We start from the raw sequence: 15,960 nt of genomic DNA on the forward strand, positions 1-15,960 counted from the left end.
TCTGCAAGCTTTACTCGATGGGGAGGAAGAGGAAGAGCTGGCAACCATTTTGAGTAAGGAATGTTTAGGCAAGTGAAATGAGCATTTTATAACTCTCACAATCCCTCACATTAGCACCATTCATATCGTGTTCACACACCATAGGTAGTCTAGTGGTAGGACCCATGCCACACTGAGAAACTATGGCGGTGGTGAAAAAGGGCTCCATTGTGTTCCTGACTGGAATACATTGGCTAAAGTCTCCGGTTTTAACATCGTGGTGCCCCTTTTGCAGTGATTTATGTATTTGTATATTTTCATCCACACACTACTCCATCTTGTGTAGGATGCCTTTGTGGTGCATGTGGTCTGCTGCCGACATCCTCCATTGTATGCATTTTTTGCTGGGGTTTGCCGCTAGCAACGGATCACATGCGGAGGAATTGCTCCCCCGGTTATAAACATGCATTTCCTCCCATTCGGGCCACTTTATTTGTAATAATAATTGTAAACCGAGTACCGGGGTGGGTTCCCCAGGATACAGCGAAGTCACAGACAAGAAAAGCGACACTGACACCAGCTTTATATACAAGAAGAACAGAAACTTTAATTTAACAATAGTGATAACACAACAATATAAGTATACACAGACTAAGTTATACCCCAGGCCCACAGTCACCATCCCTGTCCGAGGGACAGGCCTAGCCCGATGGCGCGCACAGCAGAGCCTGCAAGTCGTGCTGTGCCGCTAAAGAGGACCCACCTAGTCGGTGGCGGACGCAGCAGAGCCTGCAAGTCAAATACTGCGCCGCAGTTCAGTACAGTAAGGCCTAGAGAAACATATAACCCTAACTATTGTGAGATAGTGACAGATCTCACAGAGGTGACTGGCAGGGAACGGGTGCATAGTGCGGTCCACACCCCTATTCCACCAGGTGTACAATTAGTCTGGGGATAACCACACAGCCCAGACTGTCAGTCAAAAAAGAGTGAGATCCTGGAAAGGTGATGTTGCACAGCCTGGGGGCTGGAGGACTTGGGGAGCAGAGAACGACGCCTGGGAATGGGTTGCAGGGTCCTAGTCGGATGGACTAGAGAGCCAAGCTTCCCCAAGAGACTTTTTATTTGCACAGCCTAGGGGCTGGAGGACTACAAGGTGGGAAAAGCCTCATGTACTTCACCTGTGTGAACGGGGCTTAGAGGTGAGTCAGATTATGTTATGTTTAGTTAGAGCCCAGCCGGGCAGGAGTTTATTTTGTATCATTTATGTTTGTTTTGCTGAGCTGCCAAATAAAGCAATGTTTGGCCCCTAATCCTGCGGTGATCATTGTGTGAATTACCCCCGGATAAGAGCTAATCCCCCACACTATCTTACTACTTTCAGGTATAGGCTAGTCTCTATTACTTCAGGCGCCACACAGTATAAGTCAATCAGTAACTAGGTGTACTGCATCCATTTTGGGCCCGAGGATGCACTTACCCGGGATGGCCACCAACCTCTTAGCAACTGTGCGGCCTTGCTTGATAATCAGACTTCTGCCCACACACTGTAAATGGTCTTCCTGGAACAATCTCTCTTTCAAAGAGCCGGATCCAGAAAGGGACAACAGCTAATCTCCTTCCTCTGCGTGTCCATTCACTCCCGAACATCCGCAAGCCAGGATGGAACCGGATTCAGTCTCTCACAGAACAATCCTTCCACCATCTCAGATCAGCTCACACTTCCTGGTCTTTCTTCAGAAGCACACAACATGAGTCATCATCTGCTTTGCATATTCAAATCCCAGAGTGTGCTGGCTGTAGCTGCAAAACAGTGGCCTCTAGTGCCCAAAATGCCAAATGACAGTTTCAATACGATTAGGCACAAACATCATACAGGAAGAGCTGTATCACAATCTCACACAATGCTGGTAACATTCTAGTGCACCTGGTAGCCTGTGTCACATGGCCTGTTATAGGTGGGGCTTGCAGCCTTATCCCTACTCCCACTGCATGAGTGATCTCAGTTGTGTTCCTGACTGGAATACATTGGCTAAAGTCTCAGTTTTTAACATCAGCCTGAGGGATTAGCCAGTATTGTCAGTTGCATATCATTGTGGTGCACCTGTTGCAGTGATACGTCAAAGGTTTGGCGTTTATGATCGCCACTACTTCAGCCATGAAAGTTGAGAGGGTCTCATGGGTGAACCTTGAAGTTCCCAGCTGTAGAAAAACAGAATCACTTATCCGGCGGGCTATGCCAATCATATGTTCCCAAGAGCCTCCCATGTGAGAGGAATGTGGGATGTTGAATGTCCATTTACAGCCTTGGTCAGCAAGATATCTCCCTACATGGTCACTGTCAATGTTTGAGGGAATATGGAGTTCTTTGCAGGCTCCAACGAAGTTGGTACCCCTATCAGAGCAGATAAGTTTAACTGGGCCTCTAATGGAAATGAAACGTCTGAGAGCATTTACAAAGCTGGATGTATCTAAAGACTCGATAACTTCATGCACAGCTCTGATACTCATGCACGTAAATATGACTTCCCAGCGTTTACTGTTTGCATGGCCTCCTCTAGTATGTCGTGTGGTGACAGACCAGGGGCCAAACACGTCAAGACTAACATTAGTAAAGGAAGTTCTGTACTGAGTCTGTCAGCAGGGAGGTTAGCCATCTTCTGTGACTGAAACTTACCACATAGTTTTTGGCAAGTGACACATTTGAAAATAGGACAACTCATAAGACTTTTTGCTCCCATTATCCAGAATCCAGCTGTATGTAAAGCTCCTTCAGCGAACAAATGTCCCTGGTGTTTAGTCTTCTCATGGTAGTGTTGCACAATTAGAGATGCAATATGATTGTTTGTGAGTATTATGGGATTATATTTATTGCTCTCGAGTTTTACATTCGAAATACGTCCCTCAACTCTCAACAGTCCACTAGCATCTATAAAGGGGTCAAGTCTCTTGAGGGAACTATCTTTAGGAACACTCTTTTGATTTCGGAGGATTTCAAATTATTGAACATAAACCTCTTGTTGGATACAATGGATGATAACGTCTGTGTGAGCTCGTCCACTGTATGGGCCTTATGACAGTAATGCCAACCTTTGCAATGTTCTGATCTTGTATGTGTGGCTCTAAAGGATCTGTCTATGTGAATCAAACCAGCTATAGCTCTGCTCAGTGATTTCCATGTAGAAAACTTATTGAATTGTTTGGATCCAAGCTTTCTGTTAGAAACTTTTGCGGTGAGTACAGAAAAATGAGGAGCCGAATCTCTGCATCAACATTTGGCTCTAGTAGTTCAAATGTGTCTTTCTCAAGAGTGTCAAGTACAGGTTTGTAGATGAATGGTGGCCCTGTGAGCCATGTAGTATATTTAAGGTAGGCTGCAGGAACAGATCTTGTAGCATGGTCTGCAGGTTTGAGGTCAGTTGGTACATAGTGCCACTGGGTAGGCCATGTCGACCTCCTGATTCTTTGAACTTTGTTATGAACATAGACATAAAATCTCCTAATCTCATTGTAAATGTAGCCCAACACTACTTTGCTATCTGTATGAAATACTGTACTATCAAGTTTTATATCTATTTCTGACACGATAAGGTCTGCTAGTTCTACTGCCAGAACAGCAGCACAAAGTTCCAGTATTTGTATGGTAATCTCAGGACTTGGTGCCAGCTTTGCCTTGCCCATTGCAAAGCCAATTTAGACTTGACCTTTAATGTCTATAGTTTTAAGGTAAGCGACTGCAGTGATTGCTTTTACTGAAGCATCACAAAATATGCACAGCTGTCTGGACTGAACCTCTGCAGGAGAGAAGTGGGCATATGGCCTATATATATACGTAAGTTAGATAATGCTGTTAGAGAGTCTCTACCATCCACACACTACTGCATCTTTTGTAGGATGCCTTTCTGGTGCATGTGGTCCGCTGCCGACATCCTCCATTGTATGCATTTTATGCTGGGGATTGCCGCTAGCAATGGATCACATGCGGAGGAATTGCTCCCCCGGTTATAAATGTAGCTGTCAGAGGAGGAAGAGACCGCAAGGCAGGATTCAAATACAGTACAGCAGACAAGGAGGCTGAAGCATACACCAGCTTTATTAAAGAACAAAATGTAACTGCAGGAAAATCGGATTAACAGTATAGTACCACCGCACCAGAGGCACAATGGATAATGACAGAAATGGTATAAGCAGGTGTACATAAATCAGCAAGAATGGTAATGGAACTTTGTATGGAAAACAGAATAAGTTAAACAGCAAACAGAAGGCTTGCAAGCTACTCTCACTAATAATTTTCTATCTACCCCTGCTACTCAGGGTCCGCTTCTACAGCGCGCTGACTAAATTCCATTACTCCATAACCTATCGCAGATTAGCACCAGTGCCACTCACAGTTCTAGAGTTATCTGAGTAGAGGTCCGTGATGTAGTCTTTTCCCACGAGGTGGATGCTTGTTTTGTCCGGAACGTGGTGGCACGTGTCCTCTGGCTCCTGAATCGATCGTTGCTTGTCTCAGCACGTGGCCTGCTTCTCTCTCTCTTGATTACAGCTGCAGCACTTTACTTCAGAGCTTATCTTGATCTGTCCTTTACATAGCCAGTTTCTCAGGACTCCATCAGTAAGGGCCCATGTACCATCATTAGTCTCTCAGCTTGGCTCCTGACATGTTATCATGCACAGGTTAACATACACAAGAAAAACCCACATAAATGTTGGGCAAAATTGTCTGACCCTAGAGAAGCCAGCTCAGCATCATGAAGTAATCCTAAAAAAGCAAACTGACACTAAACAGGCTAAAATAATCAGTAATTTTATTAAATACATAAATATGACAAAAGACACAAAAGCACATCAAAAGATGTGGTACGAATCACTCCTGAGGCATAGTATAACACAGATGTATATAAATGGAGGCTTGGAATAAAATGCTAAAACATCCCTGGAGGTGGAAGGGAAGATAAGTGATCAGGTGGGCTGCCATAAAAAAAAACAAAAAAAAAAACAGACGTTATCTTGTTAGTGTTAAATCGCAAGGTAGCGATACAAAGAGGTAGTGCAACACAAAGGTAAGATATATATTCAACCCTAAAATAAGGGAAAATGTCAAAAAGTATATGCAACTACCTAAATTGTATATAAATGTAAAAAACAACAAACAATAAACTGGCAGTCACAGTGAATCACTATCAATGTTTTTTTAGGAAGCACATATTGATAGTGATTCACCATTACTGCCAGTTTATTGATATATACCTGTGGCTTGCTAGCTGGGTGCAGTTGTACTAGCCTTGCTTGGTGTTGGAGCTTTGCTCCTTGCCTGGGTGTTTCTGCCCAGTGCTTGATGGCCACCTTATGGAACATAAATTGTCCTCCCTTATGTACCCTCCATGTACCTTTACCCTTACTGGTTGTATATGTGGTGTGGGTTTATGTTCTGGGTGTGTGAAACGTTTTGTTGATTGTTACATGTCTGGGCTGTTGTTGGTGTTGGTCCCTGCATGTATGCTATACGTCACCTGATATTTTGATACCTCCGGAAGGGGGCTGGTTTCCCAGAGGGGAGAACCATAAGTCTGAATGCAGTGCTGCCTGGGGCTGCTGTGCATCTTGCTGTATGGGGCCCAGGCAGTATCAGGGGTGCTGGATTCCGGTGTGTGGTGTTGTTTGTATGGTGTCCCATTTGGTGTGTGGGCACCTGTACTTTTGCACGGGTTCCAGTCGTGGTGGCTGCGGCAGGTAAGTGTGTTTCTGATGTTCTTACCTGCCAACTCTGTTGCTGTATTCAGTCGTCCACTTTTCCCTCCAGCTAGGCCTGTGGAGACTCTGGTTCATCCATGTCTTGGATGAATCGGGTTGTCTCCTTCCCTGTCTCCTAACCTCAGGGATATTCAGGGATTTCAGGGTTCTGAGGTTTCTTTATATGTATGGAATGTGCCATTGCGCAATGCTGGTAACATTCTCGTGCACCTGGTAGCCTGTGTCACATGGCCTGTTATAGGTGGGACTTGCAGCCTTCTCCCTTCTCCCACTGCATGAGTGATCTCACTATGGAGCTATGTGGGAGTTTGGCTGTGAGTTATATCTTAGCACCATTCAAACCGTGTTCACACACCATAGGTAGTCTAGTGGTAGGACCCATGCCACACTGAGATACTTTGACGGTGGTGCAAAAGGGCTCCGTTGTGTTCCTGACTGAAATACATTGGCTAAAGTTTCAGTTTTTAACACCAGCCTGAGGGATTAGCCAGTATTGTCAGTTGCATAACATTGTGGTGCACCTTTTGCAGTGATTCATGTATTTGTATATTTTCAGCCACACACTACTCCAACTTGTGTGGGATGCTTTTTTGGTGCATATGGTTGTAAAATAACATACTAACACTTTTTAGTAGGATAGGGTATTTTAAGGACCATGAAAGGTCAGCACTTGTGTGAAGTGTCAATTTTGACAGATCTTGAGACGACAATAGTATTTGGAAAGGTTAGGAATCCTCCTCCTCAGCATATCATTATTAGCTTTACAAATAAGGAATACTTAGAAAATCATGATGTAAGGGGTTTTACTTGTTAACCATATATGTTTGTTAGAATGTTAAATTTAGGATACAATGTAACTCTATGGAGAGACAACCTATAAAAAGGCTTTGTCTAATGACATAGGGAGAGCATTCTTTGACAAGACACCTGTTGCTCTCTACACACACATTCACACATACACGTTACTTTAAGGGAATTACTTTTTCACTAATTTTAAATTGTTTTATTGCTTGCTTGTTACTTTTTGAGATTCATCTGCTGTGCTTTATTTTTCTCTTCCTAAACTTTGTAACCTTTTCTTTTTATGCAAATTAGATCCTTTTAACTTTTATCTTTCATCAAGAACTCTCCATATTTTGTTGACTCCTTCTGAAGCATTTCTTACAAAATTAAGATATGCTGGATGATATTTAACAGTGGTCCCCTGCCGACATCCTCCATTGTATGCCTTTTTTGCTGGGGATTACCGCTAGCAATGGATCACATGCGGAGGAATTGCTCCCCCGGTTATAAACACGCTACAGTGTTTGGGGTTTTTGAGCATTTCCTCCCATTTAGGCCACTTTATTTTAGTGATTTTTCTTTATATGTATGGAATGTGCCTGTTCTGTCCTACTTATGTGTGAAGGTACATAGCTTGACAGACAGCTAAACCTTTCTCGGCAATGAATTGACAATGGAGTAACGTCCAACTTCGTCTTTATTGCAAGGGTTTTTTTCATTACCAGCTGTCCCATTCACTTCAATGGGACAGCTCCTTCCTATTCAAGTGTATAGGAACAAGCCGTCCCATAGAAGTAAATGATGATGGCTTGTAATTACACCTGCTCACAGCTGCAGTGTCAACGGCGAACAGGTAAATCATGAAGGGATTAGGGAAAGCTGCTCTCGAACAAAGCGTGGCCTTCTCTTCAACCAGCTGATCCTGAGGATAGGTGCCCGTGTATTGCAGATCCGCAAATGCGTTCTGCAATACGGCAACGGGCAGCACACGTTCGTGTGAACGAGCCTATAAGGAGCAGGTAAGTAATAATGATACTCTCAAGAAAGGTTCAATCACAATTCAATGTTATACATTCACCTTTATTACAAGTTCTTATCATGCACAGAATAATATTATTATAATAGAATTATAATTAGAGTTGAGCGGACACCTGGATATACGGATTCGGCCGAACTTCAGAAAAAAGTTCGAGTTTGGGACCCGAACTTGACGCAGAACCTGAACCTCATTGAAGTCAATGGGGACTCGAACTTTTGAGCACTAAAATGGCTGTAAAAATGTCGTGAAAAGGGCTAGAGGGCTGCAAATGTCATCAAAATGTGGTTAAGAGTATGGCAAGTGCTCTGCAAACAAATGTGGATAGGGAAATGACTTTAAATAACATAAAATACATAAAAATAAAAACTAATAATCTTGATCTAGGAGGACAAGGTCCATATGGAGTAGGAGGTTGAGGAGGCAGTGGGTGTGGCGGTGTAGGTGGAAGCGGCGGTGGAGGAGGAGGTAGCCTACACTGCTTTTTGGTTTTACATTTATTTTTTTAAATTAGGGTACACCCCAAAACATTGGGAAATATAACCTGTGATAACCCCCTCTAGTCATGCTAAACACACGTTCAGACAATACACTGGCTGCAGGGCAGGCCAGCACCTCCAAGGCGTAAAGGGCAAGATCAGGCCATGTGCCCAATTTCTAGCTAAAATTGCACACTGACTAATACGGCAGAGGCCCCAGATGGAGGGTATTGCCAAAAATGGGTGTTTTTTAAAACCCAGAAAATAATTGAAGTATTTAAAGACTGTTTTTAACAATCACAGATGCAGCAAAGGCTTCAATATTAAGTACTTTTGCAGTATGCCAGACCATCATGGGAATCACATGTGAGGTCACGGTGTGAGCAATTGGTGGGCCGAGGTAAATACAGTTCTGGTTACTCACGGTTACGTCGTCCCTGGGCACGCTTTCATAAGTTATAAGGAGAACGGCACAAGATTTCTATGGGGCACACTCTGGTGTAAGGGATTCAGGCCAGATGGTGATTCGAGGTGCCCTTGATGGTGTGTATTAATGTGCCTATGGCAAGGTCCCTTTGTGGTCGTGACGCCAGTACCTTATGTGGTGGTACAACCATTTACTGTAGTGTTAACTGAGGAACTGAAGACTGAGACAAGGAAGGTGCAAACCAAATTATAACTTTTACTGAATGTTGCTCCTGGTAACAGTAACATCCAAGTCTAGTACAGTCTCTCTAAGATGGACAGAGGTAAAGCTGCAACAGGTCCACTGCTGATAGGTGTGATGTCTGTCTCTCATTAATTATATATATTTTATGCTTACTGGTAGTGAAATTTCATGCTGGTCCCTGTTATCCCAGTGCAGGTTAGTGAGGCTGCTGGAGGCTGGTAAATCCTTAATTTGTATCTCCAAAGTCCTAAGGCATGTATAACGATGGCTGTAACCCTTTGGGTCTCTGCTTCTTTAGTGCTTTCTGGATAAAAAATCCTTCTGAGTATGTGGACCACTTCAACTCAGGGCTGAAGACTCCAGACTGAACTAGACTGAACTGGAAATCTTCTCTAGACCGAGTCACTAGGCCTGAGCTGGGCTATATATATGGGAGGTGTTATCTCCCCCTAGTGGTAGGCTCAGTGTAATGCAATCTAACACACCTGTTGGCAGGGATTATGCATAAAGATGCACTGCAGCATAAGACAGGTTATATAAAGCATACAAAGCATAACACAACAACTTTGCAGTACCCACGAGGGTAGTGGGACACTGCACTTTGCCCAAAATGTTTTTTTTTTTTTTTTTTTACTAACAGAATATGACAGCAGTATATAACGCTTGAATTTCATACTGACAGATGCAGCAAGGGCTGTAAAATTTAGTATTTTGGCCAAAAAGGGTGTTTTTTAAAACCCAGAAAATTATTGCTGTATTTCTAGCTTAAATTGCACACTGACAAATGCTGCAAAGGCACCAGATGTATGATATTGCCAAAAATTGGTGTATTTTTCAAACCCAGATTATTATTGCAGTATTTCAAGCTTGGATTTAAATGTCACAAATGCACATATGCAGTGCTGGTGCACTGAGCTTTCATAAAATGGCCGCCGCCGCCCACCTAACTAACAGACAGATAAAAGTTATTTTTCTCTATCACTGGGCTCAGGGCAGGGTAAAAAGATTGTGCACTGCACCCGCAAAACTAAATCTAGGTAAATCGCTGAGTTAACAAGCACTTCTGATTAAAGTTTCTTTCCTATTCTCTCCCTCACAGCAGCAGCATCCTCTCTCTACACTAGTAACAGCAGAGTCACGTGCAGCACTACGTGACTCCTGCTTATATAGAGGCTGGGTCACATGCTGCACTGTCCAATCACAGCCATGCCATTACTAGGCATGGCTGTGATGGCTTCTAAGGGCACAGAGTTAAACGCTTGTTGATTGGCTGCAGCCTTTCAAAAAGCACCATAAAATAGCCGAACACCGAACCCGAACCCAAACTTTTACTGAAATGTTCGGGTTCGGGTCAGGGGTCCAAAAATCCTAAAGTTCGGTACTAACCCAAACTTTACAGTTCGGGTTCGCTCAATTCTAATTATAATGCGTTATCATGCCTCATGATTTTCCAAATGATCACTTAAGATCCTAGCAGTATTTTCAGACCAAAAAAGTATTGCAAAGACAAAGGAATGGTTACAAACAATGCAATTAATCAATTTTTAGAGACATTTTAAGTTAAAATTAGGGATGAGAGAATCTGAACTGCAAAGTTCGGGTTTGTGTAGTGTCCCACTACGTAAGGGTGGGCACTACACAAGGGTCAATTGGGTCACGTCGTTCTCCACCTCCTGTGGAACATGGTCATTGTATTTTATATTGCATTTTAATGTATATTGTCATGTTATTTATGTTATCTCCTGTGTACCAGGCCTGTTAGGGGTGTAGTTCCTCCTCCTAGACAGTAGAGGGAGCTAGGGAACTCCCTAGTACAAGTAGCCAGGTCCAGACCAGAGAGAGGGAGAAGTGTGTTTTCAGAAGCCAAGTGTGCACCCTAGCCAGAGAGTTGCTGGGAATCAGCTTCTGACATGCAGCTAGATAGCCCAGGCTTCTAGTTTGCCTCCAGGAGAAGAGTCTGCCTCCTGAGAAACCAAGTTCCTATAGAAGAGTACAGTGCAGAGCAAAGTTTATTCCAGCCAAACAGAGAGAGCTGAAGGGCAGAAGGATATATTTAAAGCAAGGAGACATATACCTAAGGAAGTTTTCCCTAACCAAGGATAAAGCCAGCAATAGGGCATACGGCCTTGGAGAAAGACAGACAGGATTTTGAGGAAAAGTGCAGCCTGATCTGTAAGTGTTTAACCCTCTGAGTATCTTGCAAGAACTATGCCTGCCATTTGATGCAAAGCCTGCCTGTCACTACCTTTTACATGTGGAACTGACCTAAAGACTGTAAATAGTTAAACTGTTCAGTAAAAGGAAGTTTTGGTTCACTGCAACTTGTGTTCCTCAATTATGGTTCAATTTGTTTGTGTTCCTCAATTATTACTACAAGAGATCAGTGTGCCACCGTTACCGGCACTGGCGTCACGAACTTAATGGGATCTTGCCACCGGCACATTAAACCTGCAACACCCAGGGCACCTTACCTACCACCTGGCCTGGTCCCTATACACAGAGAGTGCCCCAGAGGATCCATGTGCCAGCCTCTCCATCACTGCTGTACGCCTGCCCAGGGAATATAAAAACTGCGAGTACCAAGAGCAACCCTCGGTTTGTTAACTACCCCTGTGACCTCACATTCGCTCACCCTGCAGGGCTGCATACTGCATTTGTACCGAACTTTGCGATTTCAGGTGGCCGGACCTGAACCCAGGCTTTTTCACTGAAGTCCAGGTTCGGTGTTCAGGTGATTTTATTATTTTCCGTTATAACATGGTTATATTGGAAAATAATAGCATTCTTAAGACAGAATGCAAAGCAATATGGCCATTTAGGGGTTAAAAAAACAACAACTCACATCTTTCACTTGATTGCGCTGCAGCAGCTTCTTCTATCTTCACTGAACAGGACCTGCCAAAGGACCTGCGATCTGCACAATGATGTCACCGTGCTCTCCCATGTGGTGACGTCATCACACATATCGCAGGTCTTTTGGCAGATCCTATTCAGTGAAGATAGAAAAAGCTGTTGTTGCTCGATCGAGTGGATGAGGTGAGTTTTTGTTAGTTTTTTTAACCCCTAAATGGCCATATTGTTTTGCATTCTGTCTTAGGCTACTTTCACACTCATCCGGAAAAATGGATCTGGTATATATTTTTTTTACAGATTTAACCTCTTAAGGACATAGGGCGTAAAGGTATGCCCTTGTGCCCTGGTACTTAAGGACACAGGGCGTACATGTACGCCCTGTGTATTTTCGATCACTGCCGTGCGGCTGGCAGTGATCGGATCCCGGTGCCTGCTCAAATCATTGAGCAGGCACCTAGGCTAAATGCGCGGGGGGGTCCCGTGACCCCCCCATGTCGGCGATCGCGGCAAACCGCAGGTCAATTCAGACCTGCGGTTTGCTGCGATTTCTGCAGTTTCTGATCCCCGCGGTCCCTGCCCGCGAGGATCAGAAACTTTAGTATTCCTAAAAAAGATCTGTATCCCTCCCCCTGCACCCCCCGAGTGATTTTAGCCCGGTGGGAGGTGCAGGGGGAGGGTTGCGGGCGGTGTGGGCGGTGCGGGAGGCGGGCGGTGCGGCAGGCGGGATCGCGATCCCCCGCCCGCCTCCCCTTGAATAATCGTTGGCATCTAGTGGGTATACCAGGGTGCCAGCACATTGCTGGCACCCTGGTATAAACGGCTGACATCTGCGATGCGATGTCAGCCGTTTAACCCTTTCCATCCAGCGGTCCGTACGGACCGCTGTATGGAAAAAGTTAACAGCTCAGGGAGCTCCCTCCCTCTCCCATCGGGGGGCTGCTGTGCCTTTGCAGCCCCCCGATGGAGAGGGAGAGAGCCCCCAGACAGCCCCCCGCAGCCCTGTGCTCACCCTTCCCCGTCTGCGAAGTTCTGAACAGTACTGAGCAGACGGGGAAGATTCCCATGGCAAGAGGACGCCTCTCAGGCGTCCTGCTGTCCATGGTGCTGAACAGATCTATGCTAAAAGGCATAGATCTGTTCAGAAAAAGTGTAAAATACAGTACAGTAAAATATATATTGTACTGTACTGTATTATACAGACATCAGACCCACTGGATCTTCAAGAACCAAGTGGGTCTGGGTCAAAAAAAAAAGTGAATAAAAGTGAAAATAAAGTAAAAATCCAAAAACACATTTATCACTGATTAAAAATGAAAAAAAATAAAATTCCCTACACATGTTTGGTATCGCCACGTCCGTAACGACCTGATCTATAAAACGGTCATGTTACTTTACCCGAACGGTGAACGCCATAAAAATAAAAAATAAAAAACTATGGTGAAATTGAAATTTTGCCCACCTTACTTCCCAAAAAAGGTAATAAAAGTGATCAAGAAAGTCGCATGTACGCCAAAATTGTAACAATCAAACCGTCATCTCATCCCGCAAAAATCATACCCTACCCAAGATAATCGCCCAAAAACTGAAAAAACTATGGCTCTTAGACTATGGAAACACTAAAACATGATTTTTTTGTTTCAAAAATGAAATCATTGTGTAAAACTAACATAATAAAAGTATACATATTAGGTATCGCCGCGTACGTATCGACCGGCTCTATAAAAATATCACATGATCTAACCCCTCAGGTGACCACCGTAAAAAAATGAAAATAAAAACGGTTTAAAAAAAGCCATTTTTTGTCATCTTACGTCACAAAAAGTGTAATAGCAAGCAATCAAAAAGTCATATGCACCCCAAAATAGATGCCAATCAAACCGTCATCTCATCCCGCAAAAAATTAGACCCTACTTAAGATAATCGCCCAAAAACTGAAAAAACTATGGCTCTTAGACTATGGAGACACTAAAACATTTTTTTTGTTTTAAAAATGAAATCATTGTGTAAAACTTACATAAATAAAAAAAATTGTATACATATTAGGTATCGCCGCGTCCGTGACAACCTGCTCTATATAATTACCACATGATCTAACCTGTCAGATGAATTTTGTAAATAAAAAAATAAAAAAACGGTGCCAAAAAATCTATTTCTTGTTACCTTGCCGCACAAAAAGTGTAATATAGGGCAACCAAAAATCATATGTACCCTAAACTAGTACCAACAAAACTGCCAACCTATCCCGTAGTTTCTAAAATGGGGTCACTTTTTTGGAGTTTCTACTCTAGGGGTGCATCAGGGGGGCTTCAAATGGGACATGGTGTAAAAAAAAACTGTCCAGCATTCCTTTCCATCTGCGCCCTGCCGTGTGCCCGTTCAGCGGTTTACGACCTTATATGGGGTGTTTCTGTAAACTACAGAATCAGGGCCATAAATAATGAGTTTTGTTTGGCTGTTAACCCTTGCTTTGTAACTGGAAAAAAAATATTAAAATGGAAAATCTGCCAAAAAAGTGAAATTTTGAAATTGGATCTCTATTTTCCATTAAATCTTGTGCAACACCTAAAGGGTTAACAAAGTTTGTAAAATCAGTTTTGAATACCTTGAGGGGTGTAGTTTCTTAGATGGGGTCACTTTTATGGAGTTTATAATCTAGGGGTGCATCGGGGGGGCTTCAAATGGGACATGGTGCCAAAAAAACAGTCCAGCAAAATCAGCCCTCCAAAAACCAAACGGCGCACCTTTCCCTCTACGCCCCGCTGTGTGGCCGTACAGTAGTTTACGGCCACATATGGGGTGTTTCTGTAAACAGCAGAGTCAGGGCAATAAAGAAACAGTCTTGTTTGGCTGTTAACCCTTGCTTTGTTAGTGGAAAAAATGGGTTAAAATGGAAAATTAGGCAAAAAAATGAAATTCTCAAATTTCATCGCCATTTGCCAATAACTCTTGTGCAACACCTAAAGGGTTAACGACGTATGTAAAATCAGTTTTGAATACCTTGAGGGGTGTAGTTTCTTAGATGGGGTCACTTTTAGGGAGTTTCTCCTCTAGGGGTGCATCAGGGGGGCTTCAAATGGGACATGGTGTAAATAAACCAGTCCATAAAAATCAGCCCTCCAAAAACCAAACGGCGCACCTTTCACTCTACGCCCCGCTGTGTGGCCGTACAGTAGTTTACGGCCACATATTGGGTGTTTCTGTAAACGGCAGAGTCAGGGCAATAAAGATACAGTCTTGTTTGGCTGTTAACCCTTGGTTTGTTAGTGAAAAAAATGGGTTAAAATGAAAAATTAGACAAAAAAATGAAATTCTCAAATTTCCTCCCCATTTGACAATAACTCTTGTGCAACACCTAAAGGGTTAACAACGTATGTAAAATCTGTTTTGAATACCTTGAGGGGTGCAGTTTCTTAGATGGGGTGGTTTCTATTATGTAAGCCTCGCAAAGTGACTTGAGACCTGAACTGGTCCCTAAAAATTGAGTTTTTGTAAATTTCTGAAAAATTTCAAGATTTGCTTCTAAACTTCTAAGCCTTATAACATCCCCAAAAAATAAAATATCATTCCCAAAACAATTCAAACATGAAGTAGACATATGGGGAATGTAAAGTCATCACAATTTTTGGGGGTATTACTATGTATTATAGAAGTAGAGAAACTGAAACTTTGAAATTTTCAAATTTTTCCAAATTTTTGTTAAATTAGGTATTTTTTGGTGCAAAAAAAATAATTTTTTTGACTTCATTTTACCAGTGTCATGAAGTACAATATGTTACGAAAAAAAATCTCAGAACGGCCTGGATAAGTCAAAGCGTTTTAAAGTTATCAGCACTTAAAGGGACTCTGGTCAGATTTGCAAAAAATGGCCTGGTCCGAAGGTGTAAAAAGGCTGTGTCCTTAAGGGGTTAATGGACAGGAAGAACAGATCCGTCTATGCGTCAATTTTAACGTGGCACTGATACATTTTAATAGAAATTAATGCCGTATCCAGCATTCCGGCAAGTGTTCATTATTTTTGGCCGGAGAGAAAAATGCAGCATGCTGCGGTATTTTCTCCGGCTAAAAAATTTAAGAGGGACTGAACTGATGCATCCTGATGCATACTGAACGGAATGCTCTCCATTCAGAATGCATTAGGATAAAACTGATCAGTTTTTTTCCGGTATTGAGCCCCTAGGACGGAACCTCAATGCCAGAAAAGAAAAACGCTAGTGTGAAAGTACCCTTAAGAATGCCATTATTTTCCGATATAACAATGTTATAACGGAAACTAATAAATTGAAGTTTGGGTCCTTATTGACTTCAATGGGGTTTGGGATGAAGTTCGGGTCACTAACCAGAACTTTGACCTGACGTTCGGCCAAACCCTAGCATCACCCACAATGCTAAGGAGGCTCGTCCCCGTC

This window comes from Bufo bufo, chromosome 1, assembly GCF_905171765.1.
Source record: "Bufo bufo chromosome 1, aBufBuf1.1, whole genome shotgun sequence".
Lineage (NCBI taxonomy): Eukaryota > Metazoa > Chordata > Amphibia > Anura > Bufonidae > Bufo > Bufo bufo.